Consider the following 27255-nt stretch of genomic DNA (forward strand, 5'->3'; position numbering starts at 1 on the left):
TTCTGATCGACCAGAAACCTCCTTTCACATCGGATTGCCACTTCCAAGGATTCTAAATGGTCTCTCAGGCTATACTCCACAATATACTCCACAACTGAGCAACCACAGCCTCTCAAGGTGAAAGTTTGTAAGATTCACAAAGCTTTGATAGTAAATAACTTGTTTTCTTTCAGTCCTAAAACGCATGCCCCTTAACCGTAACCTTGAGCCATGCCCTCTGATTTGAGGAAACAGTCGCTTGGAGTAAAATTTTGTCAGTTTAACTATTGGATTTGGAAAAATTCAGATTCCATCTCTTGTTTTCCTTTTCTTCCTTCGGCCCTACTTAAAATTAAGGTTTTGGTTATTCTTTCCCAAAGCCTTTGTGGCCTTCTCTGATATATTTTACTCATTGTTACTGTTTTCTTTATATCAATGATATTACGTAAATTAAACATGAGGTGATTTTATTTATTTGTCGTTTTGAAGCTTTGCTTCTTTACCAAGGCATTTGCTAAATGTAGGTAGAGAACTGAAGTGGTTTCTGGTTAGTGGCTGCAGATTTATTTAGCATTGCTGCAAGTACTATTACTTAGACTTGCACTAATTTCATTCCTGCCATCGGGAAGAAGGTACAGGAGCCTGAAAACTGTAGGTTCAGGAACAGCGTCTTCCCTACAGCCATTAGGCTAATAAATACCAAAGATCATAGAGCGGAGCAAGATTCTCCACTCCGACGTAAACCTAATGCACTGAGCTGTAGTACGTAACGGAACGTCACGGCCGCCATTTGTCAATGCAAAACGCGACTTCCGTTATGCCTCCCGCTGTGCACTTCGCTCTAACATCTTTGGTGTAATCAGTGTTGTAGGGAACAGTGTTTGATATAGCTCATCTATCACTTCACATATTTTAGTTAATTTTATTGTAAATGTTTCCCCCGTTCCCCCATTTCCCTCCCATCTTTCCTTCCTAGCCCCCTCCTTTGCGTAGTTTCCCTTGCATTGAATTGTGCAGTTTCCCTTCTATTGCATTAACACACACTGTTAGATTTAACTTAAATTAAATTTAACTTATATATATAAATTTAAATATATATATAATACATATTTATTTATATGAATGTGTGTTTGTATGTGCCTGTGTGTGAGAGGCAAGTTGTAGATATATACATTTCCTTCTCATGGATCAGAAGCAACTTTGATTTACAGCATCACTATTATTCTCTATCTTATTTGTCAGATGATGTACATAAACCATAAAGGCAATTATATATAATTATACACATATAAATATATGCATATATATAAATATATGCATATATATATATATTTACAAAGCTGCACACAAACATATGACATATGGGGTCAAATTTCAAATTCCTTGAAAAGCACTTTATTGGGTTCATGACTAACATAATATCAACAACAAATATAAGAAAAGATAGCACATCGATGACAAGTTTCCGAAAATGGCATCAGAATACACAAATACATTTTGTGTAACGGTTGTCGCGTGGTTGTCGACCAGAGACCTATGTGTGTGTGTGTGTGTGTGTGTGTGTGTGTGTGTGTGTGTGTGTGTGTGTGTGTGTGTGTGTGTGTATATATATATATATATATCACACACAAAAATATATACACACACACACAAAAATATATATATAACATATTTCGACATTATGTTCATGGATATTTTATTCACAATATTAGGATTTCATATATATATATAAAAACAAAAATGTACAGAAGAACAAAAATTGATGACTTTATTATTGTGGTAAGTGTAGATCTATTAAAAAAATCTAGTAACTTTCTAATGTACCGACAAACCTAGTTTCCCAATGAGTGTTGATAGGGGAACAGAAAATAATATTTCAGGACAGAATAATATCGACAGAAAACAATAATATTTCCTCACCTTTCTTTGTTGACATTCTTGCCATAGAGGGAGTACAGAGAAGGTTCACCAGACTGATTCCTGGGATGGCAGGACTTTCATATGAAGAAAGACTGGATAGACTCGGCTTGTACTCGCTAAAATTTAGAAGATTGAGGGGGGGATCTTATAGAAACGTACAAAATTCTTAAGGGGTTGGACAGGTTAGATGCAGTAAGATTGTTCCCGATGTTGGGGAAGTCCAGAACACGGGGTCACAGTTTAAGGATAAGGGGGAAGTCTTTTAGAACCGAGATGAGAAAACATTTTCACACAAAGAGTGGTGAATCTGTGGAATTCTCTGCCACAGAAAGTAGTTGTGGCCCTTGTGGCTAAAGGGATCAGGGGTATGGAGAGAAGGCAGGTACAGGATACTGAGTTGGATGATCAGCCATGATCATATTGAATGGCGGTGCAGGCTCGAAGGGCCGAATGGCCTACTCCTGCACCTATTTTCTATGTTTCTATGTGGCATTTTTCTTTTTTTTTAATTTTTCTATGGATGTACGGAAACCTAATTATTTCTTCTATGTAAAGCACTTTGGTTTCAACGCGAGTTGATTTAAATGTGCTATATAAATAAAATTTACTTACCTTTCCGCTTCCATTCTCACCACACATGTATCTGCTCTGAGAACCTGGTTCCCTAGTTTTACAACTTTGGGTTTCCGTCCAGTACTCTCCTGGGCAGCAATATCAAATCCTCATCACCACGGCGGTGTTTGTGGCTTTCTTTGGCATGGTTGCAAGTATTAATCATTTAGACGAGGGAGAGCTAACAACAGATATACAGTATGGCAAACATTCCCAAACAAAACAGCCATGTTCAGTCCAGCCACACAGTGCATGTCATAGGTACCAAACAAATCTATTTCTTTAAAAAGTCACATAGCAACAAATTTAAAAACAATCACATCCTTTTATTCCTGAAATAATACCAGTTTAAAAAGCAGGCACAATATAGTGCTGATGCTGCTACTGTTTGTGAGCTAAATACCTTATTTTTGAGGTTAGCATGAAGGTTAAACGATATTTATACTGATGCCAAATAAGCTCCATATAAATATAAAAAATTGAAAGAAGGCTGTAAAAGTTGATTTTACTGCAGCTAAATGAAATGTTGATGCACACTGTAATCTTCTTTTATGATCTGAAGAGATGTAATAATTGAAATATCAATATTCGGGGGTTAGGGGGCGCTGCTCTGGCGGCTGCCTTGTCAGCAGCGCGTCAGTTTTTTCAACTTTTTCTTATTTTTTAGTATGTTTTAAAGTATGTATTTTGTGTTTCTCGGTGTGTTTTGTGTGGGGGGTGGTGTGGGGGGGTAAGGGGGAAACCGCGTCGGTCGCCTCCTCCATGGAGAGGCGACTTTTTCCAGGTCGCCTCCCCCCGTGGCCTAACATCAAGGATCGACGCGGCCTTTCCCGGAGACGTGCCCGGGGCTTCAGCGGCGGGCGCAGCGTGGACTCTCGGCGTGGAGCGGGTGAGCCCTCGCTAGGGCTCGCCGGAGGGGAGCGCTCCGTTTCGCTGGCCCAGGGCAGCCGGCAGCCTGAAGTCGCGGTCTGCAGAGCTCCAGCTGGTGCGGCGTCTACAGCCCGGGATCCCTCGTGGGGGACCCGGGGGAAGAAGAAGCCATCACTGCCGGCCCGCGGCCAACTTCTACCGCGGGGCTGGCATGGACTTACCATCACCCCTGGAGGGGAGCTTCGACCGCCGGCCCTGCAGTCTACGGTGCTTCTGGCTGCGGCGGGGACTTTAAATCTTGACCGCCGGCCTGCGGCCTACAACAACTTGAAGCCGCGGTCTCCGGTGAGGAAGAGCCGATACTGGACTGACTCTGGACTCTGGTCCTGTCCACGGGGGGGAAATGGAGGAGGACTGGCCAAATGTTGTGCCTTCCACCACAGTGATGAATGCTGTGGTGGATGTTTGTGTTACATTTTGTGTGTTCTTTATTATTGTATCGCTGCTGACAACCCAAGGGGCGTGGCGCTACTCTGTGAGCGACTCGCGGCGTGCTGCTCCCGTATGTTTGTATGTGGAGCCACGTCAAAGAGGATTTTCTGTTGCGACAGACAATAAAGTTTTCTGAATCTGAATCTGAATCTGAATCTGAATTCCCAGGAAACATTTATTAAGTATACCTGATTTGGCAGTAATAACTTCAGGCCCTTTCAAATTACTTTCACTGTGTCACAAGCTTATGAAATAGTAAAATATTATTCTAAGAACTAAAATAAACTAAATAACTTAAAATCAAAATAACAAAATAAATCATGCAATGGGAGGAACTTTAAGTTGTTTCAAAAGGTGGATTTGGTATGTAATTGAAATAATTCTTAAATAGAAGCAAGTGACTTGGGAAAATGTCTCTTCCTCCAGCACTTCAGACATGTACACAATTCCCTCGTGTCAGAATATCATTTTCAATGATAAATGAATTTTATTTTAATGTGCAAATTCTGAAAATCTGAAATAAAGGTAGAAAATGTTGGAAAAACTCAACAAAGCAGGAAGCATGTGGAAAAAAAGAGTTTAATGTTGCAGGTCAGAAATCCTGCGTCAGTATGAAGTTCAATATATTATTCTTTCATGCAAAAGAAATGTACTATTTTCCCTTCTGTTCATGGGTTTCCTGGGCTATGGAACTCACCAGTAAAAGCAGGATGCAAGCATCCCATCTCATCAAGATGGCATGCCAATGGAATATGCCACTAAATGCTCGATTTTTATATTGCTTTTGTACCTATTACAATAATTGCTCACAGTACTTGGGTTACGTTGCATATTTGGAAGTTTGAGGATCTAATCTGTAGGGAACTGGATCTACCAGTTCAATATAAATGTATATACTATACTGTGTTCCTTTGCACCTCAGGTGAGAATGAAGATGATTACAGCTGTATCAGAAGGCCCACTTGGAACAGTGCAAAAGCTCTACAGGATATAGGGAATAATCAGAGAAGTGTGGGCTGGACTCTGCACTCGAGTTCTAAAAAGTGGCAATAAGCTTCTCCTTCATCTCATGTCCCCAAAGGCCCAGAGACCAGCATCGGGAGGTGGGAGACATTTGCAGAATGTTAAATGTGACCTACTGCCAACTGAAAAGTGTCCATACGTTTCTGTGAGATTTGGCAGTCAGATGGGATTACATTCTAAGACCATAAAGCTACCAACAGCACAGTCAGCTAAACTAAACAGTGAAATTACAAGAGATATAGACGATGAACAATGAAGAACAATGATTAAAAGATATGCAAAAAAGTAATAATAAAGGAAACAGGCCATTGTTAACTGTTTGTAGGGTGAAAGCGAGAAGCTAGTGGTTCTTCATCATTGTCACTTTTTTGCATTTCTTTTATTCATTGTTTTTCATCACCCCACATCATCGTCTATATCTCTTGTTTCCCTTCATCATTGTTACTTTTTTGCATTTCTTTTATTCATTGTTTTTCATCACTCCATATCATCGTCTATATCTCGTTTCCCTTATCCCTAACCAGTCTGAAGAAGGGCCTCGACCTGAAATGTCACCCATTCTTTCTCTCCAGAGATGCTGCCTGTCCCACTGAGTTACTCCAGCTTTTTGTGTCTATCTTTAATTTTTATGTATGTTCAATGCACAATTCAATAATAACCTGTTTTCTCGTTTGACCCTCAGGACAACAAACTAAACAAATGGTATTAAAGAAACTTTATACTCCTGCAGCAAACTGTAACTTTAGAGTGCGAGTTATTATTCAAAGCTTTTCTGGACAACAACACTATATTTCACTGAAGGTGGACACAAAGTGCTGGTGTAACTCAGCAGGTCAGGTAGTATCTCTTGGGTAAAAAATGGATGGGTGACATTTTGGGTCGGGACCCTTCTTCAGTCTTGACCGGAAACGTCACCCATTGTTTTTCTCCAGAGATGCTGCCTGACTCGCTGAGTTACTCCAGCACTTTGTGCCTATCTTCAGTATAAACTAGCAACTGCAGTTCTGAAGGGTCTCGACCCGAAACGTCACCCATTCCTTCGCCCCAGAGATGCTGCATGTCCTGCTGAGTTACTCCAGCTTTTTGGATCTGTCTGCAGATCCTTTCTACACTATATTTCACTGGCACTGCTTCCTCTTCTGTTAATTATTTCAACATTGTGCCAAGTGAACTATGGCATGAATAGGAATTGTGTATGCAAAATAAGGAAAAACTTGTCCTCAACCACCATCAGTGTACAATTTATAATTTATATACAGTCCACTAACATCCAGGATAAGATGCACAATGGCTTTGATCATCTCACAGCATAAGAATCAGTTTAAGTGTAGTTATTGGGGCACAAATGTCATCATACAGAGTTTAGGTTCCTTTATTTTCACCATGTGGTATTGCACTTTGATATTTTGTTATAATTTGATTTTTTTCAACAAGATTAAAATATTTAATTTGTTACATTGATGAATCCATTTCAAAATTCTAGTGGGTTGATGAAAAAGTTTGTTTTGCTCAATATACACGATGAATCATAAAGCTAAAATTTGAGAGTACTCACTTAAATATATTTTGCTGGATTAGATAAACCACACTAATATTACCACATGTAAACAAACAATAATTATCTAATTTATCTTCTTCCATGGTAATTGTTTACATTGCCGATAATAAAATGACCATGGCAGAGTTGGACAAAGTTTCGGACTTAAATTCAATTTTCTTCTACGAAAGTTGCCTTTAATCACATTCCAACAAAAAGAAAACAGAGATATAAATATCTATATCTATAATATAAACCATCATGCTAACAACCAGATCTGATATAATCCTTTTTTAATTATCACATGACCAACAAAAAATTCAACCTGATTTTATTTCCCAGCATGTATATTACATTTCAAAACACTTCATGATAAAAAAAAAGAGAAATGGATGCCTATGTAGTGGGAGCACCAATAGAATACACTGTGAAGTGGCGCTGTAATGAAATGGACAAGAGGGTTTGGCACGTCTCTGATAATACAAAGAGCAATCTCAGAGACCCAGGAACAAATAAAGGGAAGCAGCAAAGGAATGAACCATATAAGTAGCTGGGTCACAATTACTTTATTTATCCCAGCAGGGAAATTGGTCTGCCAACAGTCATCAAACACAACCAGAAACATGAAATTAAAGTGGCAAGTGGTAAGTCCAGGATTGGGGATGTGCAAAGATTGGGGAGAAAGGGGAGTCAGTTTGATAGCCACAGGGGAAAAAGGAGCCCCTGTGGCATTCTGTGCTACATCTTGGTGGAACCAGCCTGTTGCTGAAGATGCTCCTCAGGTTGACCAGTGTGTCATGGAGGGTGTGAGCTGTATTGTTCAAGATGCTCTGCAGTTTGAGGAGCATTCTCCCCTCCAATGAATCCAACTGCACTCCCAGGACAGAGCCAGTCTTCAAAAAGGTTCAAAGGTTCAAAGGTTATTTATTGGTCACATACACCTAGGTGTAGTGAAATGCTTCTTGCCAATGCAGCACATAAAGAAAGAATACAGACATAACATTAATAAGAGATTTAAACATAAAGAACATCCCCCCACAATGGCTCCCACCATGAGGGAAGGCACAAAGTCCAGTCCCCAACCCCAGTTCACCCATAGTCGAGCCAATTGAGGCCTCCACAGTTGCCTCTACGGAGACCCGATGTTCCTGGCCGTTCTCGCCGGATGGTGGTGCTCCGGCGTCGGGAGAATCCTCACAGCGGCTTGGGACACCTGGAGGCCGCTTCCGTACTGGAGGCCGCGGCTTCCAAAGCCAACAAGGCCGCGCTGGTTGGAGCTCCACTACTGGCGATCTCGTCGCGAGATCCCAGGCTACCGGTGTAAAGTCAGTGCCGCCGCCCGCAACTGGCCGCTCCTCAGACCCGCAGCTCCGCGATGTTGTTCCCGGTGGTCTTCAGCTCACCGGAGCTCCAGCGCGGCGACCCAGGCAAGGCATCGCCCGCTCCACGACAGCGCTCCAGCGCTGTGCCGCTGCCAAAGCCGTGGTTCTGGGCGGTCCCCGACAGGAAACGCCGCTCCAGGCCCGCTGGTAGGCCGCGAGGACGGGTCGAAACTGCAGCCCGGAGAAAAGCTGCCTCTCCGACCAGGCTTCCCGATGAGCGTGTTGATTCTGTTGGTCTCCACGACCTTCGCCCTGCTACCCCAGCACACAACAGCGAAGAAGATGGCACTGGCCACCACCGATTGGTAGAACATCTGCAGCATCTTACTGCAGACGTTGAAGGAGCGGAGCCTCCTCAGAAAGTACAGATGGCTCTGTCCCTTCTTATCCAATGCCTCAGCGTTCCTGGACCAGTCCAGTTTACTGTCCAGGTGAACTCCATGGTACTTGTACTCCTTGATAAACTGCACATCTACACCCTTGATTGACACAGGGGACAGGGGTGTTCCCCTACTCCCAAAGTCCACTACTAACTCTTTAGTCTTGTTGGGCTACAGGTGATTTAGCCCACACCACTCAACAAAGTCGTTGACTACACCTCTGCATTCAGCTTCTCTCCACTCACTGTTGCAGCCCATAATTGCAGTCATTCGAAAACCTCTGCAGGTGGCAGGAGTCTGAGTTGTAGTTCAAGTCCAAGGTGTAGATGGTGAACAGGAAGGGAGAGAGGACCGTCCCCTATGGGGCCCCTATGTTGCTCACTATCATATTCGAGACACAATTCTGTAGCCTGACATACTGTGGTCGTCCAGTCAGGTAGGTTGGCATTGTACATTGGTACATGGACACTGGGGTGAGGGATGATGGAAGCAACATTTTATACTTTGAATTATAGAAATATTTAATATAACTCCCTCTTTGGATCAATGAGATGTTTTTGGAGCAGTCAATAAGTTAAAAGACTAATATCTTAATTGCATCATCAATCGGAACCTGCATATTACTATATCAAGAAGACAATTATAATTTGGAACTTAAGAAACTTGCTGAAATAAATATGTTTTAGAGAATATTAGAGATGATTGGACATATGTATATCTCACATCTGTTAAAGCCCCCAAATCCTTAATTCACATTTGAATAAATATTAAGAATTATGAAAAGGCATATGCAGATGGACACTCTTACTTCATCCATCATTCAATAAAATTATGGGTGCTGTGATCTTTAGCCTCACCTCCATTTTCTTACTAAATCTCTTATAGTTTCCCTCATTTCATTTGTAATTTAAAGTATTCTCTCAGCTTTGAATTTACATAATGACCCAGCATCCACAGCTCTCTGATGAATAGATTTTTTTGCTTTTTGTTTGAAAGAATCAAATGTACAACATGGGAATATGATGAGTATTCATGCTGCTTAAGTGATATTTTTTACTTAAATCCATGCTGCAATTCCTTGTTAACAGCTCTGTACTGTCAAGTCCATGCATTAACAATTGAACTGTAATGCAGGTGTCTAAAGATTGTTGTGAAATAAGGTTGAAAGGATGATTAAATGTGAATCCAGGTACTGAAAACTGCTGAGAATAGGCTGTTCAATGTTTCTAAATTATATCCTAATAGAAAGGATTAGATGTACACGCATTGTTCAGAAATATATTTTCATTAACCAAATAGCTAGAGCTGTTGTCTAAAAAAGTACCAGTGACTGCAATTAACTTGTAATATTGACAAAAACATGATGCAATGACGAGGAAACTGACCAAGGCAGCATCAGGGATTCACTACAGCAGACCCGCAGGGTCAAACTGAACTTCCAAGAACAGGTTAATGCTGTAACCACATAGTATTTTATTTGTCACCAGCTTTTGATAGGCAATTGTTTATTTTTTTTTAAATACTTCCAATATTTAGGATGTGACTTTCTAATAATATAAATTATGATAATCTTGTCACTCCTAACAAAAATATATTGTAAAACACACTTTCCACATGCCTGTCATATATTTCCTGGAAGTTAGTTTATACTGAAGTTTTATCTGAGAAAATCTACAAGAAAAAGTGGGTCTGAATTTCAACTTATTCACTGCTCTAAAATCATCTCATTGATCCAAAGTGGGAGTTATATTAAATCTTTCTATAATTGAGAGCATAAGTTTTTGCTTCCATCGCCACCCTTAAATAGTTGTGTCCTTGTGCCAATGTATATTGGTGACTTAACCACAAATATGACTCATTCCTTTACTGCCGCCTTGTCCTTGCTTTTAACTTCATGGGGAAGAGCTGTTGCAATCCTGGAAAAAGGTAAAACATTACCTGAAGTTACTATAACATGAATGCATTAAAATCTATTGCATTTGAGTCTGAACTCAGTGAGTCAAGTAGTAACTGTGGAGGGATAATGGAAATATGACATTTGGGGTCAGAACCCTTTTTGAGACAGTTTAAAGAGAGTTAAGGCACACAGATATAAAATGTGAAAAACTGCCCATACACATTCATGTAATAAAAGCAAATCAGGGTAAATCTTAACTGACGCTTAACTATCTCATCAATAATCTCTCAACTTAGTTTAGTGATGCAGGGTTATCATCATTGCCACCAGACTAAACATACTTCAATTTGCTGACAGGTCACTGCAGATGCTGGAATCTTGTGCAGAACACAAAGTCCTGCTGTAACTCAGCGGGTCAGGCAACATCTCTGGAGGACATGGGCAGGCGATGTATTCACTTTCAATTCACTTAGCTCCAGATCATATCACAGTCCTAATCAAGAGACATCACAAGAGATGAATGCCAGAAGGCAAATGACTACCTTTGAACATTGAATGTGCCATGGAGTCCAACAAAAAAAAGAGATCAATGGGAAAATTGGCCAGTGCCTTAGGTCACATCTGACACAAAGGAAGTGGGTGTCGAAGGATAACTATCTTTGCATTTCTCAGAGAAAAGCTTTCAGCACAAACGTTTTAAGCAGCTTGCCTGCTCGTGCGTTTTCTCTCTTTGTTGTTTTTTTAGTCTGTAATTAAATTATATTTTAGTGTATCTTTAGTTTTGTATTAGGGGGTGGAGGGGGTTGGGGGCAACTTTTTTTATCTCTTTCCTCGACAGAGATACGACTTTTTCTTATCGTATCTCCCTCTGTATTGCTGCTTAACATCGAGGAGCTGGCGCCCTCTTGCTGGGGATCGAACTTGGGAGCTCCAACCGCGGGAGCTAACATCTCGGAGCTGTCAATCCCTTTGCCAGGGATCGACCTCTGAAGCTCCAACACCGGGAGCCTAGTGACTTTAACATCATGAAGCTCACGATCGGTTTGGTTAGGGACCGGCTTCGGGAGCTCCAACCCGCAGGAGCTTCGACCGCCCCAATCATGGGAGCGTCGATTGCCGGCTGCATGAACTTCAATCGCCCCAAATGTGTATGGTTCGACTCCCCTGACCGTGGGAGAAAAAGGAGGAAAGAAGACAAGGCTTTATTGCCTTCCATCGCAGTGAGGAATGCGGAGAAGCCTCTGTGATGGATGTTTATGTTAAATTTTTATGTGGTTGTGTGTTTTGTTGCTTTTTTGGTATGACTGTATGGCAAATCAAATACCTCGTATGAATTACATACTTGTTTTGTGAATCATACTTGTCTAATAAAATCAATTACAATTACAATCAATGTATTTCATAATTCTTTGTTGACTATTCCAGTCACTGATTCCATTCACAAATCCTCTGTAGAAACAGCCGACGTCAGTACTAGGCACTGATTGAACAGTTGCAATCATTCCCACAAAAATGTTTCATATTGCTCAAATCCATAGTCCCAACCATTTCCCGTCAACCAATAACGGCACCTTCATCAGCTGTCCAACCACAAATGATTTGGAGATCACCAATGACCAGAAGGCTTGAAAAGCCAACATCACATGTACCTGCTCTCCTATTACAAATATTTATCTGTGCAACAGGGATCTATTCTGATAAAAGGTCTGTATTTAAGTCCGTATTTTTATAGTCAAAGAAAAAAAATCTACCAAACAGTAGCTCTAAAATTAACAATGATTTGGTATATTCTGCTTTGCAGACTTGCTTGTTTATCATATTGATTCATTATTAGACAAGAGTGGTATTTGTGGAAGTTCTCCTTCCATTCAAATAAAAACAGTATAATTAAAAATCTGCAAGTTGATTGAAGTCATTATTCATTTGTTCAGAAGGACATAAAATAATCACATTTGCCTGCATAACAACCTCCATATTTTAGTAGCTCATTTGTAAAATATTTTTAACATCCATGCTTGGGTATGTTTGCCAAAAAAGATAATGGTGAAAATTTCTGACTTTAAAAACTTCTTCACAATTCAGTTTAAAAAAAAAACAATATGCATAGGTAGACTGTAAAATATTCTTTAACAGTGCAAAATTGGCAGAGAATCTATTTAAAATCAGAGAGGCATTAACAAAAAAATGAAGCAGCTAAGTTAGCAGATGGATTATTAAACAAAACGTTTATTTTCAAAACCATTTAAATTACAAATGACAAAAAGCACACTACATTCGTTGGCAAGCATGAAAATTCATGTGTTTTGAACCAGAAACAAATATTTTCCACTTTATTGTTGTTGAAACAGACACTATGACTTTTTTGTTATGATCAAAGGTCCAACGTTATCTCTGGCTATTGCATTATGTTTCTTATGAGAACCGTCACAGTAAGGGAACTGCAAAATATAAATCAGATCGTTAGTGAAGATTAACACATGAATACATTTTCTCCCTGTTAAAACTAGTAATCTTTATAGAGCTCATAAGGTCATAAGGAATAGGAGTAGAATTAGGCCATTCGGCCCATCATGTCTACTCCACCCTTCAATCATGGCTGATCTATCACTCACGCCTAACCCCATTCTCTTGCCTTCTCCCCATAACCTCTGACACCCGTATTAATCAAGAATCTAAAGTATTATCTCTGTCTTAAAAATATCCACTGACTTGGCCTCCACAGCCTTCTGTGGCAAAGAATTCGACAGATTCACCACCCTCTGACTAAATAAATTTCTACTCTTCTCCTTCCTAAAAGAACATCCTTTAATTCTGAGGCTATGACCTCAAGTCCTAGACTCTCCCACTAGTGGAAATATCCTATCCACATCCACTCTATCCAACCCTTTCACTGTTCTGTATGTTTCAATGAGGTCCCCCCTTAATCTTCTAAACTCCAGCAAGTACAGGCCCAGTGCCAACAAACGTCAGGCTTAATGTTTGAGTGTTGTACATCTATGAAGATACATCTATGTATCTTTTTTTGCTTCATTCTCTCTATCATCGCAACCCAATTTACCAACCTTGTGCAAATACTTTATAATCAACCATCAGGAGAACAAATATGACATGATACCCTCCTACTCCTCTCCTTGTGGGAAGGTTTTAATTTCAATCTGTACCTACTTTAGTTACAACTCACTGGATCAGTACACTCGAGAAAAGTCATCATTCACATTGCATCACAAATGCATTGTGTTATTCATTAGTAAAGATTGTTCCTATTAATAAATGACACAGCTGCTTGTTTTGAAAATGGCTTGGAAACAACTGTGCATTTATAACTGTTTAAGAAGGAACTGCAGATGATGGAAAATCGAAGGTAGACAAAAGTGCTGGAGAAACTCAGCGGGTGAGGCAGCATCTATGGAGCGACGGAAATAGGCAACATTTCGGTCTGAAGAAGGGTTTCGGCCCGAAACGTTGCCTATTTCCTTCGCTGCATAGATGCTGCCTCACCTGCTGAGTTTCTCCAGCATTTTTGTCTACCGTGCATTTATAACTGTTTTGTGCACTCAATTTAAACTATTTCAGATGTCATTATAAAAATAACTTCAGGAAACAATGTTCCCTAAACTAATATTTTGGCATGGCTACAAGAAGACAAATGTCATAAGTTGACTAGATCCTGGATAGATATCCAGTGGTATGGTTTTCAGGACCCTAGCTTGTTTAATAATGCAGCTATACAATATTACTCTGTCAATCACATTGAGTGAGTAAATTAATTCTGATATTTTGTTTATCAACTTAATATCAAACTGCAGAGTGTTGCTATCCCTAATTGTCCTAATAAATGGAGACAGGAGATTTACATTCCTCAACTGCTCCTGTTCTTGCAGTCATGTTGTCTCCATGGAGTTCCAGAATAGTAGCAGTGAGGATGAAGGCTGAAAGCTGCATTTCAAAGTCCAGAAAGCGTTTGGTTTGGTGCTGCCTTTGCAATTTCTGCACGTATTTTTCTAATCAGTAGAGCTTGTAGGTTGGGAAAAGCTACTAAAGAATTCCTGGCAATTTACGACCAGTACATCTTATTCACAGTACGCGCCCCATCCATAATGGTGGATGGATTGTGGATTTAATCTGGCGTACGAGAATTCCTGGATGACTGAATCTTGAATTTTAATAGAGCTACGAAAAAGTGGAAAAATATTTCAGCTGATTGCTGACATGCCTTGCAGGCCAAAAGGCTTTTGGGAGTCGGGTGGTGAGTCAGTCACTGAAACATATCCAGCTTCTATCTGGCCTTTACAGCCACAACATATTTAAGTAAAATAATGAAAAAAAGTGAGTGTTAAATACAAAGTAAAAGAAAGGAGGAAAATAAAACCACTTAAAGGAAATATAGACTAGTATCGTAAAATGATTCTAATGAAAGATAAAAATATTTTTAAGGTATTTTTTAATTTTCCATTGTAAAGAAATTTGTAGCATTGACTTGTTCAAAAGGCCCCAACCTCCACATTTATAAACCTAATTTACCAGCACCAGAGTACTAATTGTGACAATGCACCAATAAAAGTTCTGTTACTCCTGATAAAACATGGCTCAAGCTCGTCAGCAGTGTTTAATACAATATTAGTGATTAAATGGCCACATTTCAAATCTACTATGATCTCTCTGTGGATTCCATCTCCAAAACACCAACAATTCAGTCTATGGATGGATATCTTAAAAACACATTAGTGTCGAGAGTGACATTTAACTCGTGCGGTCTCCTGAAATGTACTTGGTATTTACTGGAAATGCCATTTAAGTGTAACAAAATCTGGAACCATACGACTTTTTATGACCTTTGCCCACATCACCCAGTCCAGAACTTGCATTTGATTACCAGCCATATTTCATCACTGGCTACAATCTGCGTGCATAAGCAGAATTATTAATATTAGTAGTTAGAAATTTTCAGGTTTCTCATTACAATCTGTCTGTTATTTAAGAGGTTTAAGATTTCAGTGAAGTTTCTACAAGTCAGCAGTTGCTCTCAGGCATACTGAGAAAGTGAATAGTGTAATTCTTGTGCCCTAGAGTAATGTTTTAAGTGGCTTTGGTGACCATAGGATTGTTCATTTCATAAACTCAATTTCTAATGGACATGGTTGTGATAATGAGCTGTTCAACATTTTTGTGCAAAGATCTCTGGCAAAATCCAACAGTCCCAATAAATTATGATATTAAGAGATAACACGTCATACCTGCTGTAATTCCCTCGTATTTCTTTACCTTAAATATTACATACATCAATGATATGCTATTACAATGACGCAAGTTTTCAACCAGTTTATGCTCAATTACACATGAAAGGATGCAATTCATAGCAGTAGGGGTGGTGCAGTGGTAGAGTTGTTGCCGTACAGGCGCAGACACCTAGATTCGATCCTGACCGGTCTGTATAGAGTTGGTATGTTCTCCCCGTGACTGCATGGGTTTTCCCCGGGTGTTCCGATTTCCTCCCACAATCCGAATACGTACAGATTTGTAGGTTAATTGGTGTCTGTAAAGATTGTAAATTGTCCCTAGTGAGCAGTTTAGTGCCTGTGTACGGGGATCGCTGGTCGGCGCGGACTCTGAGCCGAAAGGCCTGTTTCCGCACTGTATCTCTAAACTAAACTAATGTACAAATTGAGTGAGGCATTGAAGATAAACACCGGAGGGCACAGGTGAAGAGAAATAAGATCAAGTTACTGCATTGCAGACAAAGAAATGTTTCTTGCAACCTGTTCAAGAGTGCATTAGAAATACAGGAAGATGTTTGTTCCAGGTAGAATTTATATTTAAGTTATGGATGAATTTTAGATTTATCGACAGTAACAAATTGTTGATGGATAAAAATAATTGTTTGGTTCAAATAAATAAATAAATTTAAAGCAGTAAAAGCCAAAATCACGAGAGTTCTACTTGGTTTGAGAACAACTAAAGTGACCAAGGATGTCAAGAAACAAAATATGAAGTGTTGTATTTAAAAACTAAGAGGCAGCAACTGTTGATTACACTTACAAGTAGCTACATGAACAATAGAAATAAACAACATTTTGAACATCACAAAGGGATTAGAAGATAAAGAAGTCAGTGAGGCATTAAACTGTAAAAGGAATGTTGCTTACTTAAATTATGACAGTACAGGTGCACAACCTTTTATCGGAAGATCCAAATAACGAAAACCTCCGAATAGCGGACATTTTTTCGGTCCTTGAAGAAAGGTCCTTGAAAACGTTCACCGAGGGCGGCCCGCAGAGGTGACAGCGGAACCTCCGGTCGGTCCTCGCAGAAAGGGGAACTAAATCCCCATTCATAAAAGAGAAGGTGAGGGTATATTGCGCGGGAGGGTTAATAATTGACAATATGCTGCTGCCTGCCCGCTGAGTTAAAAAGTTCCCACGGTAGACTCACGATACACAGTGTATCGTGAGTCTTGCGTGGGAACTTTTTAACTCAGCGGGCAGGCAGCAGCAGATTGTCGCTCCCTTCAATTTCACCCCACCTACATCCCTCTGCTTCCCGGCCATGTGTGTGACCCCTTCCCTCCCCTCTCCAGCTCCCCGCTCATTGCACCGGCGCGGGGACTTTGCAGTATCTTCACGTCGGCGATACCAGCAGGTCAGTGCCAGTCACCGGAGACGTCACGACCAACGGGACACCGACCCCCAGGCCCACTGCAAGCACGGAGATCCCAGAGACCCACAGCCAGCAGCAGCCCAGCCCCGTTCCAACTCCAGAGGAAAACTGCAAACTGGCCGGAGACATCAGGACCACCAGAAGCCGTTCCCCGAGCTGCGCCCCCTCATCGGGACACCGACCCCCAGGCCCACTGCAAGCACGGAGATCCCAGAGACCCACAGCCAACAGCAGAACAGCCCAGCCTCGCTCCAACTACAGAGGAACCTGGGTTGCGGATGACGGGGCGCAACTCGGGGCGTCGTAGGGGCCCATCGGCGAGCGGGTTCCTGTTGGTCCTGACGTCTCCGGCCACCTGCCATCCTCCGGGAACTGTACCGCCCTTGCAGGAGAGTGGGGTTGTTTGCAGTTGCAGAGGGAGGGGGCAAGGGCGGTACAGTTCCCAGTCTCAGCTCCAGTCCAGGGGGGTGGCCGGAGATGTCAGGACCAACGGGACACCAACCCCCAGGCCCACTGCAAGCACGGAGATCCCAGAGACCCACAGCCAGCAGCAACTCCAGCCCAGCCCCGCTCCAACTCCAGAGGAACACGTAGGGGCAGAAGCTGATGGTGTGCAAGGTACGTCTTGTTCTTGGGGTGGCGGATGAGGGGGCGCAGCTCGGGTTGTGGGCAAACTGCCACTTGTCGCCGTAGCGGCCCATCGGGGAGCGGATTCCTCTGGAGTTGGAGGGGGAGGGGGGTATTGTGCTGTTTGATCGCCCCCTGCTATCCCAGGGACAGGGAGACACAGCGGCTTTTTAGACTGGTGGGCAATCACTTCCAAAGTTCTGCCCACACAGTCAGTACACCTCTCCTACACTGCATTTCATACAGACATTTATTCTGCAAGAAAAAACGACATTGAAGACTCAAACTCGCGACCGAGTAACTGCCGGGATCAAGGCGCAAACTCGCGACCTTGCGGATATGAGCCGAGCACTCTACCACTGAGCCAGCCATTAAAATCTACGCTAAAAAATTTCCATTCCGAAGGCCGACAAATTCTGAATTACGAAAAGTGTCTGGTCCCAAGGCTTTCGGATAAAAGGTTGTGCACCTGTATAATCTAAAAGAGGACTAGAAAGATAAATAATTGGCAGCATAACAGATATGGTATGATTTTGTTTATCATGGAGGTAAGTAAATAGTATATTGAGAATTAAGAGAATGAGCCAGAGACTGCAGCACAATTAAAATTATTTGGTAGTAAATATATAGCCACAAATACATCATTAGAAAGAGCAAAGATCATCTTTTGATATACACAAACCACATGTCAAAAGAAACTCAGACATTTAAGGTAAATTCAAAATATTCAGGAACAGGGGATCAACATTATAGAGCAAAGGCAATAGCGCCATCATTGAAACAACCAGGCCCACATTGTGTGGCTCAATACAGGTGGGTCAGAACGCTGAAATAATAATTTGAGATCCTGGACCATATACATTCGTAAAAGTGTAGCAATACTATAGCGGAAATGAATGCTGCAGCAAGACAATTTGCTTTAAAGATAGCAGATCTCAAGGACAAATACGTTTTTTATCAATGTTTTGGTAAGGTTGGAATTTTTTCTTCCAGCAAAGGAAGGTGATATGGTCCTGTTAGTTTATATACCAGCAACATTTGCAGCCTGATACATTGAACAACAAAAAAGGATTAACTCATGATGAATCAAAAAAGACCAAAAACTTTCCGAGCAAAAGTGTGAACCCCCTAGTGTGAGTGCTAAACTTTTCAACAAGCTGAAATATAAAAGAAAAGCCTGAAGTATATGTTTATACAAATTCAAGCATGAGCTAATAAGTAACAAGTGACACAAATTACTGATTTCCTTACTAACAACAGTCTGGGAGTCGCCATAAACTCAACTGGTCCAGTCATACATATTATCACATGAACACCTCTGATGCCTTAAAGCCTCTCTGCCATCTAAAAAGGCACAAGTCAACAGTGTGACAGCGTGTGTTTCTGGATATCATAAAAGGGAATAACCTGTTGATATGAGCAACTGGGATGGGATAACATGAACAGTCCTGGATTTGATAGAATACATTCAAACTACAGAGATGTTTCTTTATTCTTATAATAAGAATATAATTTTGAGGCACTGCCTCAAGAAGGCTGCCAGCATCATCAAGGATCCACACCATCCTGGCCACACACTCATCCCTCCAATGCCATCAGGTAGAAGGTACAGGAGCTTGAAATCTGCAACATCCAGGTTCAGGAACAGCTTCTTCCCCACAGCCATCAGACTATTAAACACAACTTCAAACAAACTATGATCAACAACAGCCTATTGCACTTTGTCTGTGTATTTATGTGTGTGTATATATATATATATTCTATGGTATATGGTCACACTGATCTGATCTGATCTGTATTTATGCCTAAAATATTCTGTCGTGCTGCAGCAAGCAAGAATTTCATTGTCCTATCTAGGACACATGACAATAAACTCTCTTGACTTGACTTGTAATATAATAATGTAGTGTGCTACACCAGCATGTGGATTTGGATTGGGAATCTGACTCCTGGAATTGTACCATAACAGTAACTGCAGGCCAGGATCCACTTTATCATGGGAAGAGGTAGTATTCCGATATTGGAAGTAAAGGAAAAGACTGATTGCTGCATTGGGAACATTTTGTTCTACTCCAGTTAAGCCTTTAAGACCTGGTGGATGAGTTGTATTAAACCTGTATTTATATGGGCGGTTAAAAGAACAATTATTTTATTATTCAGCATGATTCAGATATATTTTACCCAGACCAGAAAAACTTGTGAACCCAAATGGGTTCAGGCAAAACTCAAAATATAGAGGGAGAAAAAAAAAATCAATCTGTAAATCTCAGCCAAACTTCATTGGTTTTATCTTTAATTTCCCTTTGCCGTGACTTTCAGTCTGACGAGGGTCTTGACCCAAAACGTCACACATTCCTTCTTTCCATCGATGCTGCCTGTCCCACTGAGTTACTCCAGCTTTGTGTCTATCTTCGGTTTAAACCAGCATCTGCAGTTCCTTCCTACACATTCCACACATACTTGTTAGTCGTAAAATGTTTGCTCAATATTGTTAAAGGAGCAAATAAATATCAAATAATACATTGAACTTCATAAAAATCTATTTTAAAGGATCTGAAACTATTGTGGGCTAACCTGGAATTTTCTAAATGCTGCACCTTTTCTCCATTTCCACAAAATGAAAAGTTGGTTCAGTTGCAGTAAAGGTTTAAAAAAATAATCTTTTAATTGGTCATGAAAGACTTTTTGCTCTAGTGTGACCACTGTTGGAAAGGGTAAATTTACAGCACCGCGATCCATGTGCACATCTCCTTTGTTTTTTGAGTGAGTGTGTGTGTGTACTTGTGAGGTGTATATGTACACACTGAGCTTTTTTTTCTCTCTCTCGTTTATCCAATTATTTACAGTGTACTATGTTTACATATTCTGTTGTGCTGCAGCAAGTAAGAATTTAATTGTTCTATCTGGGGCATATGACAATAAAACACTCTTGACTATCAAGTTTGTATAAAACAACAGACCAAACTGTGCAGCTCGTCTTGTTAGATTGCCTACAAAAGCATCTCTGCCAGATTAAGGCAAAGCTGTCAACACTGCACGCTACTCCATCATACATTTTCACTTACCCCTTGTACTTGGAGTGCATACTGTCGTTGTGTCCTTGGGCAAGACACTTCACCCACCTTTGCCTGTGTGTGAATGTGTGTGAGTGATTGGTGGTGGTCGGAGGGGCCGTAGGCGCAGAATGGCAGCCACGCTTCCGTCAGTCTGCTCCAGGGCAGCTGTGGCTACAGAAGTAGCTTACCACCACCGAGTGTGACTGAGGAGTGAATGAATAATGCGATGTAAAGCGCCTTGAGTATTAGAAAGGCGCTATATAAATCCCATCCATTATTATTATTATTACTTCTATTGGATCTGAAATGACAAAAATCACTAACCTTGTCTGATCTCCAACACCTACAGAAACTCGTTGTATCACTCAGATCTTCTACATCCAAGTTGTGAACTACCTCAGCAACATATTTGTCGATTGCTGGGTTTACTCTTCTGTTCCTCAATAATCTATGTCTGGTATGATGATACAGAAAATAGCCACTAACCATCACTCCAATACCTAGTCCAAATGGAATCACTATCCAGCGAGCTATAATTGGAAAATAGCAATTTAAGGGAACTTAAATATAACACAGTTCAGATTGCCCTTAGGAAATTAAACATAGTTTTCCAGTAAAGAAGTTGTACATTTTCTTTCATTTGCCAAACATATTAGTATTTCATATTTTAAGTGAGATCATCCCTTCAAATGTCAAACATTTATTTTTAAAATAAATCCATTACTAGATAATGCAGCAAAATATACTCAAAACCAAAATACACCTTTGATCGTTTTGATACATATTTGATCGTTTTGAAACCCCAAAAAAGGCCAGTGTGTTGTTTTCAACTGTGATTTGAACTAGAAATCAGATGCTAAGCATCATAAATTCATGGTAAAGTCTTGCAGTGCAGTGTATGAAATGATTTTGAACATTAATATCAGTATGTATATTGCAAATTGTATTTTCTTAAACACTTGGCCAATATTTCCTATTTCAAGTCTCTATGAAGTTTAGTTTAATTTTCTTGTTTATCATCTGAATTATAACCTATCGTTATCCAGTGAGTTTAATCAGGTTTAGTAATGGTAAAGCTTCTCTAAAATGCTTTGCCCTGCATTATTTGCTGCCTTATGCATTATATCAAGTAGATCCCCACTATTTGTTTCTTCCAATTCAATGCCCCGCTCTGAGCCATTTTTGAAGGAAAAGAAAACAAAACGTGCATTTATTTTTCCTCCAAGCAAAATCAGAATCATTGTAATTATGCATATCAAATTCACTGCTAACAAAACGCCGTAATTTGTGCATTCATGATCTCAGAAGAAAACGTGAGATAATTGTGTTTACTGCATTGGAAGGGGGGGCTGTTCAAGGTTGAGGTTAGTGTCATATTTTGCAGCAGTAAAGGGACGAGAGCCCAGAGGGACAGGGACAGGGACACCATTGTCCCACGGCGACGGCGACGACAGACACCTCCACCCACGCTTAGCCGAAGGCCGGCGCCTTCTCTCCGCCGACCCGGGCGGAATTTAACATGAGGGCGGAGCGTCAAAAGGACCTGACCCCGACAGACCCGCCCTTCCTCTCGGACAGGACCAACCGCAACCCTTACCTCTCGGTTCAGCCATGGCCGCTGTTCGGCGACTAAAGAGCCCGGAATGCGCCCCGGTGGCACCGTTAGTTCCGCTCTGTGTTCCTGCAGCCACTCTGTCCCCACGTCAACTCGCCATCTACACAGCACTGGCCCAGCCATTGCCCACTTTATGACCCCTCTGTACAAGCATTTTTTTTTGACAACAGAAATAGGTGGAATATTGTTTTAGGTTGCAAGGCCAGTTTTTATTGTCACCTGTACGAATTTAAGGTACAGTGAAATTCGAATTACCATAGGCAGATGGAAAAGTTGTGCAATCCGTTCATTTCTTCTTGGCTATTTCGCTTTCAAAATCTTTATTATAACATGCAAGGCTATATCAGGAACTACACGAACTGGGACTCGAACCAAAACAAACGCTGATTGTGTAAGTGGAGTGCGATCATGCCAGGAAATCAAAGAGACCGATTTAAGAAATATTGCAGGAGTGAGAGGCTGGTAGACGAGTAAAAATCGTAGGTGGGTGAGGCCCAAATGTAAGACCAGCTGCAACTGAAATGCCAATTGGGCAGCAAAGGATAGATGCTGAAGAATGATTAGGTACAAGGAATACACAAGAAAGGATAATTTATAACTGTGTTGGTCGTTGTCTTGTGCACTTCTATCTCTTGCAAAATGTTATCGTACTTTGCCTTTTCTTCCCTACTCTCTTCCACCTCTAGTTTCCCTCATTCGTGACTCTCAGACTGAAGAAGGGTCTCTCAACCCGAAACTTCACCTATTCCTTTTCTCCATAGATGCTGCCTGACCCAGAGTTGCTCCAGCATTTTCTGTCTATCTTCGGTGTAAACCAGTATCTGCAGTTCCTTCCTATACAAGTTAAATACACGTTTTTAGTTGCCTAGCTACCTCATCTTCCTCGGTGAATACTAGACATTTAAAATTAATTCCCAAATCCTATACATCTTTGAAAATCATGATTGCACTTCCACACAATATAGCATGGAAAGATAAAATGACTACTATACCAGCAAACACTGCACTTGCTTAAATTTCAAGGTGACGTTTACCCGATGACTCAACTCATCATGTAGGCTTCTGAGTTTATGACTGAACCTACTAATTTTACTGCTCTAGGATGAAAGGTCATTGATCTACCCTCTGGATTTTATAGTACTGTACCTCTAACTTTAGTGGCTACTCACATTATTATTTATGATCTTTTTAGTGATCGACTTTGATATTTTTATTGGTATAACCATCAAAGCGTACAATGGAAATAATTGTATCAAATTTTAACCACCAATGCATGATACAGCAATTGTGCAAGTCTGAAATTAAAAAGTACTGTACTGCAAATATTTATCAAGTCAGGCCTGCTATGGTGATTAGAGCTCGACATTTATTAAGACTGCATCGAAACAAGCCCTCCTCCCCTCTACGGGAACAAAGCGCTATCAGTCGCAGACTGGCGTGTAAAGCAATACACGGCGCTACATACTAGGTTTAAAAGGTTTAAACCAAAGATAGCTCCTCTAGTATCTTTGGTTACAACCAAAGATCTTATAGCTCTGCTATAAGATCTTTGGTTACAACAGAGCGTTGTCGGCTGCAGAGTCATGGTTTCTAAATATAGCACTAGCGTTATGGGCTTTAAACGCTATGGCAACAGCGCTATGGGTCGCAGACGGTTCGGGCAACATTCTCGTATAACATCTTAATTTTTCATCTTTCAAACATTTATCTTGGCTGTAAATGAATCTAATGATCTGGTTTTCCCCTCCTTCAAGGTCAGAGTATTTCAAAGGTTCACTACCTGCCGAGAGAAGTTAGTTTCCACACATCACAATTTTAAATGACTGGCCCCTTATTTTGTAGCTATGTCTCCATGTTTGTGACACTCACTGGTGGAAACATCTCAAAATCTACCCTGTCAAAATCCAATAGGATCTTGGATATGTGATTAAGCTCATTTCTGGTTCTTCCATATGCTGAAACGCAAAAATCAAATTCATCTAACCTGTCATGATTGGACAACCCTCTCATTCCAGAAATTAGCCTGGCAAATCTCCTTTGGACTACCTCCAATACTTAGGTAAGGAATACAAAAATAAGCACAATTGAGGTATGGCCCCACTAAAACCCTGCACAACTGTAGCAAAACCTCCTTATTCTTAAACTCCAACCCCCTTGCACTTCTCCATGGATTGTCACCTTGTCGTGGTGAAGAAGCTTGTGTGGACCTGAGATCCTGAGAGCGATGCAGTCTGGAGCTATGCTCCAGGGAGGGCCACCCATGGCGGTAAAGTCGAGGGGGAGGTCCTTGACAAAAAGCAATCCAACCAAGACCTCAACGGTGGAACAGGCGGAGGAGGATGATGGCGGACCTTATTGGAGCGTCACAATGTCTGGGAAGGCGGATGTGTCTCGGACGTGTCTCAAAGCATCCAAGATATCCTGAAATCAGAGGGAGAGGAGCCTGAGGTCGTGGTACATATAGGTACCAATTACATAGGTAAAAAAAGGGAAGAGGTCCTGAAGGGAGGATTTAGGGAGTTGGGAGGAGAGTTAAGGAAAAGGACCAAAAAGGTAACAATCTCAGGATTACTGCCTGTGCCACGCGACAGTGAGAGTAGGAATGGAGCAAGGTGGAAGATAAATGCGTGGCTGAAAGACTGGTGCAGAGGGCAGGGATTCAAGTTTCTGGATCATTGGGACTTCTTTTGGGGAAGGTGGGACCTGTACAGAAAGGATGGGTTGCACTTGAACCCGAGGGGGATCAATATCCTGGCGGGGAAATTTGCAAAGGCTACTGGGGAGACTTTAAACTAGAATGGTTGGGGCGAGGGACTCAAATAGAGAAAGCTAGTAGACAGAATGGGAGGCAGGAAGCAGAAAAAGGAAGCACTCGGACACAAGAGGAGAAAGAAGAAAAAGGAAATAAACAGAGAATAAGAGGCGGGGGGGTTCTTAAATGTGCATATTTTAATGCTAGGAGCATTGTAAGAAAGGTGGATGAGCTTAGAGTCTGGATAGACACCTGGAAGTATGATGTGGCGATCAGTGAAACATGGTTGCAGGAGGGCTGTGATTGGAAACTAAATATTCCAGGATTTCATTGCTTCAGGTGTGATAGAATTGGAGGGGCAAGAGGTGGAGGTGTTGCATTGCTTGTCAGGGAAGATATTACAGCAGTGCTTTGGCAGGATAGATTGGAGGGCTCATTTAGGAGGCTATTTGGGTGGAACTGAGAAGTGGGAAAGGTGTAGCAACACTTATAGGGGTGTATTATAGACCGCCAAATGGGGATCGAGAATTGGAAGAGCAAATATGTAAGGAGATAGCAGATATTAGTAGTAAGCACAAGGTAGTGATTGTGGAAGATTTCAACTTTCCACACAAAGACTGGGAAACACATTCTGTAAATGGGCTGGATGGTTTGGAGTTTGTAAAATGTGTGCAGGATAGTTTTTTGCAGCAATACATAGAGGTACCTACTAGAGGAGGGGCAGTGCTGGACCTCCTGTTAGGAAATGAGACGGGACAGGTGGCGGAGGTATGCGTTGGGGAGCACTTCGGGTCCAGTGATCACAATACCATTAGTTTCAATATAATTATGGAGAGGGTCAGAACTGGACCTAGGGTTGAGATTTTTGATTGGAGAGAGGCTAACTTTGATGAGATGCGAAATGATTTAAAAGGAGTGAACTGGGACATTTTGTTTTATGGGAAGGATGTAGAAGGGAAATGGAGGACATTTAAAGGGGAAATTTTAAGAGTACAGAATCTTTATGTTCCTGTTCGGTTGAAAGGAAACAGTAAAAATTGGAAAGAGCCCTGGTTTTCAAGGGAAATTGGACATCTTGTTCGGAAAAAGAGGGAGATCTACAATAATTATAGGCAACATGAAGTAAATGAGGTGCTTGAGGAGTATAAGGAATGTAAAAAGAATCTTAAGAAAGAAATTAGAAAAGCTAAAAGAAGATATGAGGTTGCTTTGGCAAGTAAGGTGAAAGTAAATCTAAAGGGTTTCTACAGCTATATTAATAGCAAAAGGATAACGAGGGATATAATTGGTCCATTGGAGAGACAGAGTGGACAGCTATCTGCAGAGCCAAAAGAGATGGGGGAGATATTGAACAATTTATTTTCTTCGGTATTCACCAAGGAGAAGGATATTGAATTATGTGAGGTATGGGAAACTAGTAGAGTAGCTATGGATACTATGAGTTTCAAAGTAAAAGAAGTACTGACACTTTTGAAAAATATAAAAGTGGATAAGTCTCCAGGTCCTGACTGGATATTCCCTAGGACATTGAGGGAAGTTAGTGTAGAAATAGCCGGGGCTATGACAGAAATATTTCAAATGTCATTAGAAACGGGAATAGTCCCCGAGGATTGGCGTACTGCGCATGTTGTTCCATTGTTTAAAAAGGGTTCTAAGAGTAAACCTAGCAATTATAGGCCTGTTAGTTTGACTTCAGTGGTGGGCAAATTAATGGAAAAGATACTTAGAGATAATATATATAAGCATCTGGATAAACAGGGTCTGATTAGGAACAGTCAACATGGATTTGTGCCTGGAAGGTCATGTTTGACTAATCTTCTTGAATTTTTTGAAGAGGTTACTAGGGAAATTGACGAGGGTAAAGCAGTGGATGTTGTCTATATGGACTTTAGTAAGGCCTTTGACAAGGTTCCTCATGGAAGGTTGGTTAAGAAGGTTCAACTTGGGTATAAATGCAGGAGTAGCAAGATGGATTCAACAGTGGCTGAATGGGAGACGCCAGAGGGTAATGGTGGATGGCTGTTTGTCGGGTTGGAGGCAGGTGACTAGTGGGGTGCCTCAGGGATCTGTGTTGGGTCCTTTGTTGTTTGTCATGTACATCAATGATCTGGATGAAGGTGTGGTAAATTGGATTAGTAAGTATGCAGATGATACCAAGATAGGGGGTGTTGTGGATAATGAAGAGGATTTCCAAAGTCTACAGAGTGATTTAGGCCATTTGGAAGAATGGGCTGAAAGATGGCAGATGGAGTTTAATGCTGATAAATGTGAGGTGCTACACCTTGGCAGGACAAATCAAAATAGGACGTACATGGTAAATGGTAGGGAATTGAAGAATACAATTGAACAGAGGGATCTGGGAATAACCGTGCATAGTTCCTTGAAGGTGGAATCTCATATAGATAGGGTGGTAAAGAAAGCTTTTGGTATGCTAGCCTTTATAAATCAGAGCATTGAGT

The 27255-nt window shown here is 41.1% G+C and overlaps 1 protein-coding gene across 1 annotated transcript in view; it reads right to left on the reverse strand.

The window, feature by feature from the left end:
• The window catches only part of cxxc5 (CXXC finger protein 5), a 120396-nt gene extending 98348 nt beyond the window's left edge, over positions 1-22048 (reverse strand). Inside the window, exon 1 of the mRNA XM_033029452.1 lies at positions 22027-22048. The gene's annotated coding sequence lies outside the window, so the exon portion shown is untranslated. The remainder of the gene's footprint in view (positions 1-22026) is intronic.
• Between the last annotated feature and the right edge of the window lie 5207 nt (positions 22049-27255).

Source organism: Amblyraja radiata, chromosome 11, assembly GCF_010909765.2.
Source record: "Amblyraja radiata isolate CabotCenter1 chromosome 11, sAmbRad1.1.pri, whole genome shotgun sequence".
In the NCBI taxonomy this organism is placed as follows: domain Eukaryota; kingdom Metazoa; phylum Chordata; class Chondrichthyes; order Rajiformes; family Rajidae; genus Amblyraja; species Amblyraja radiata.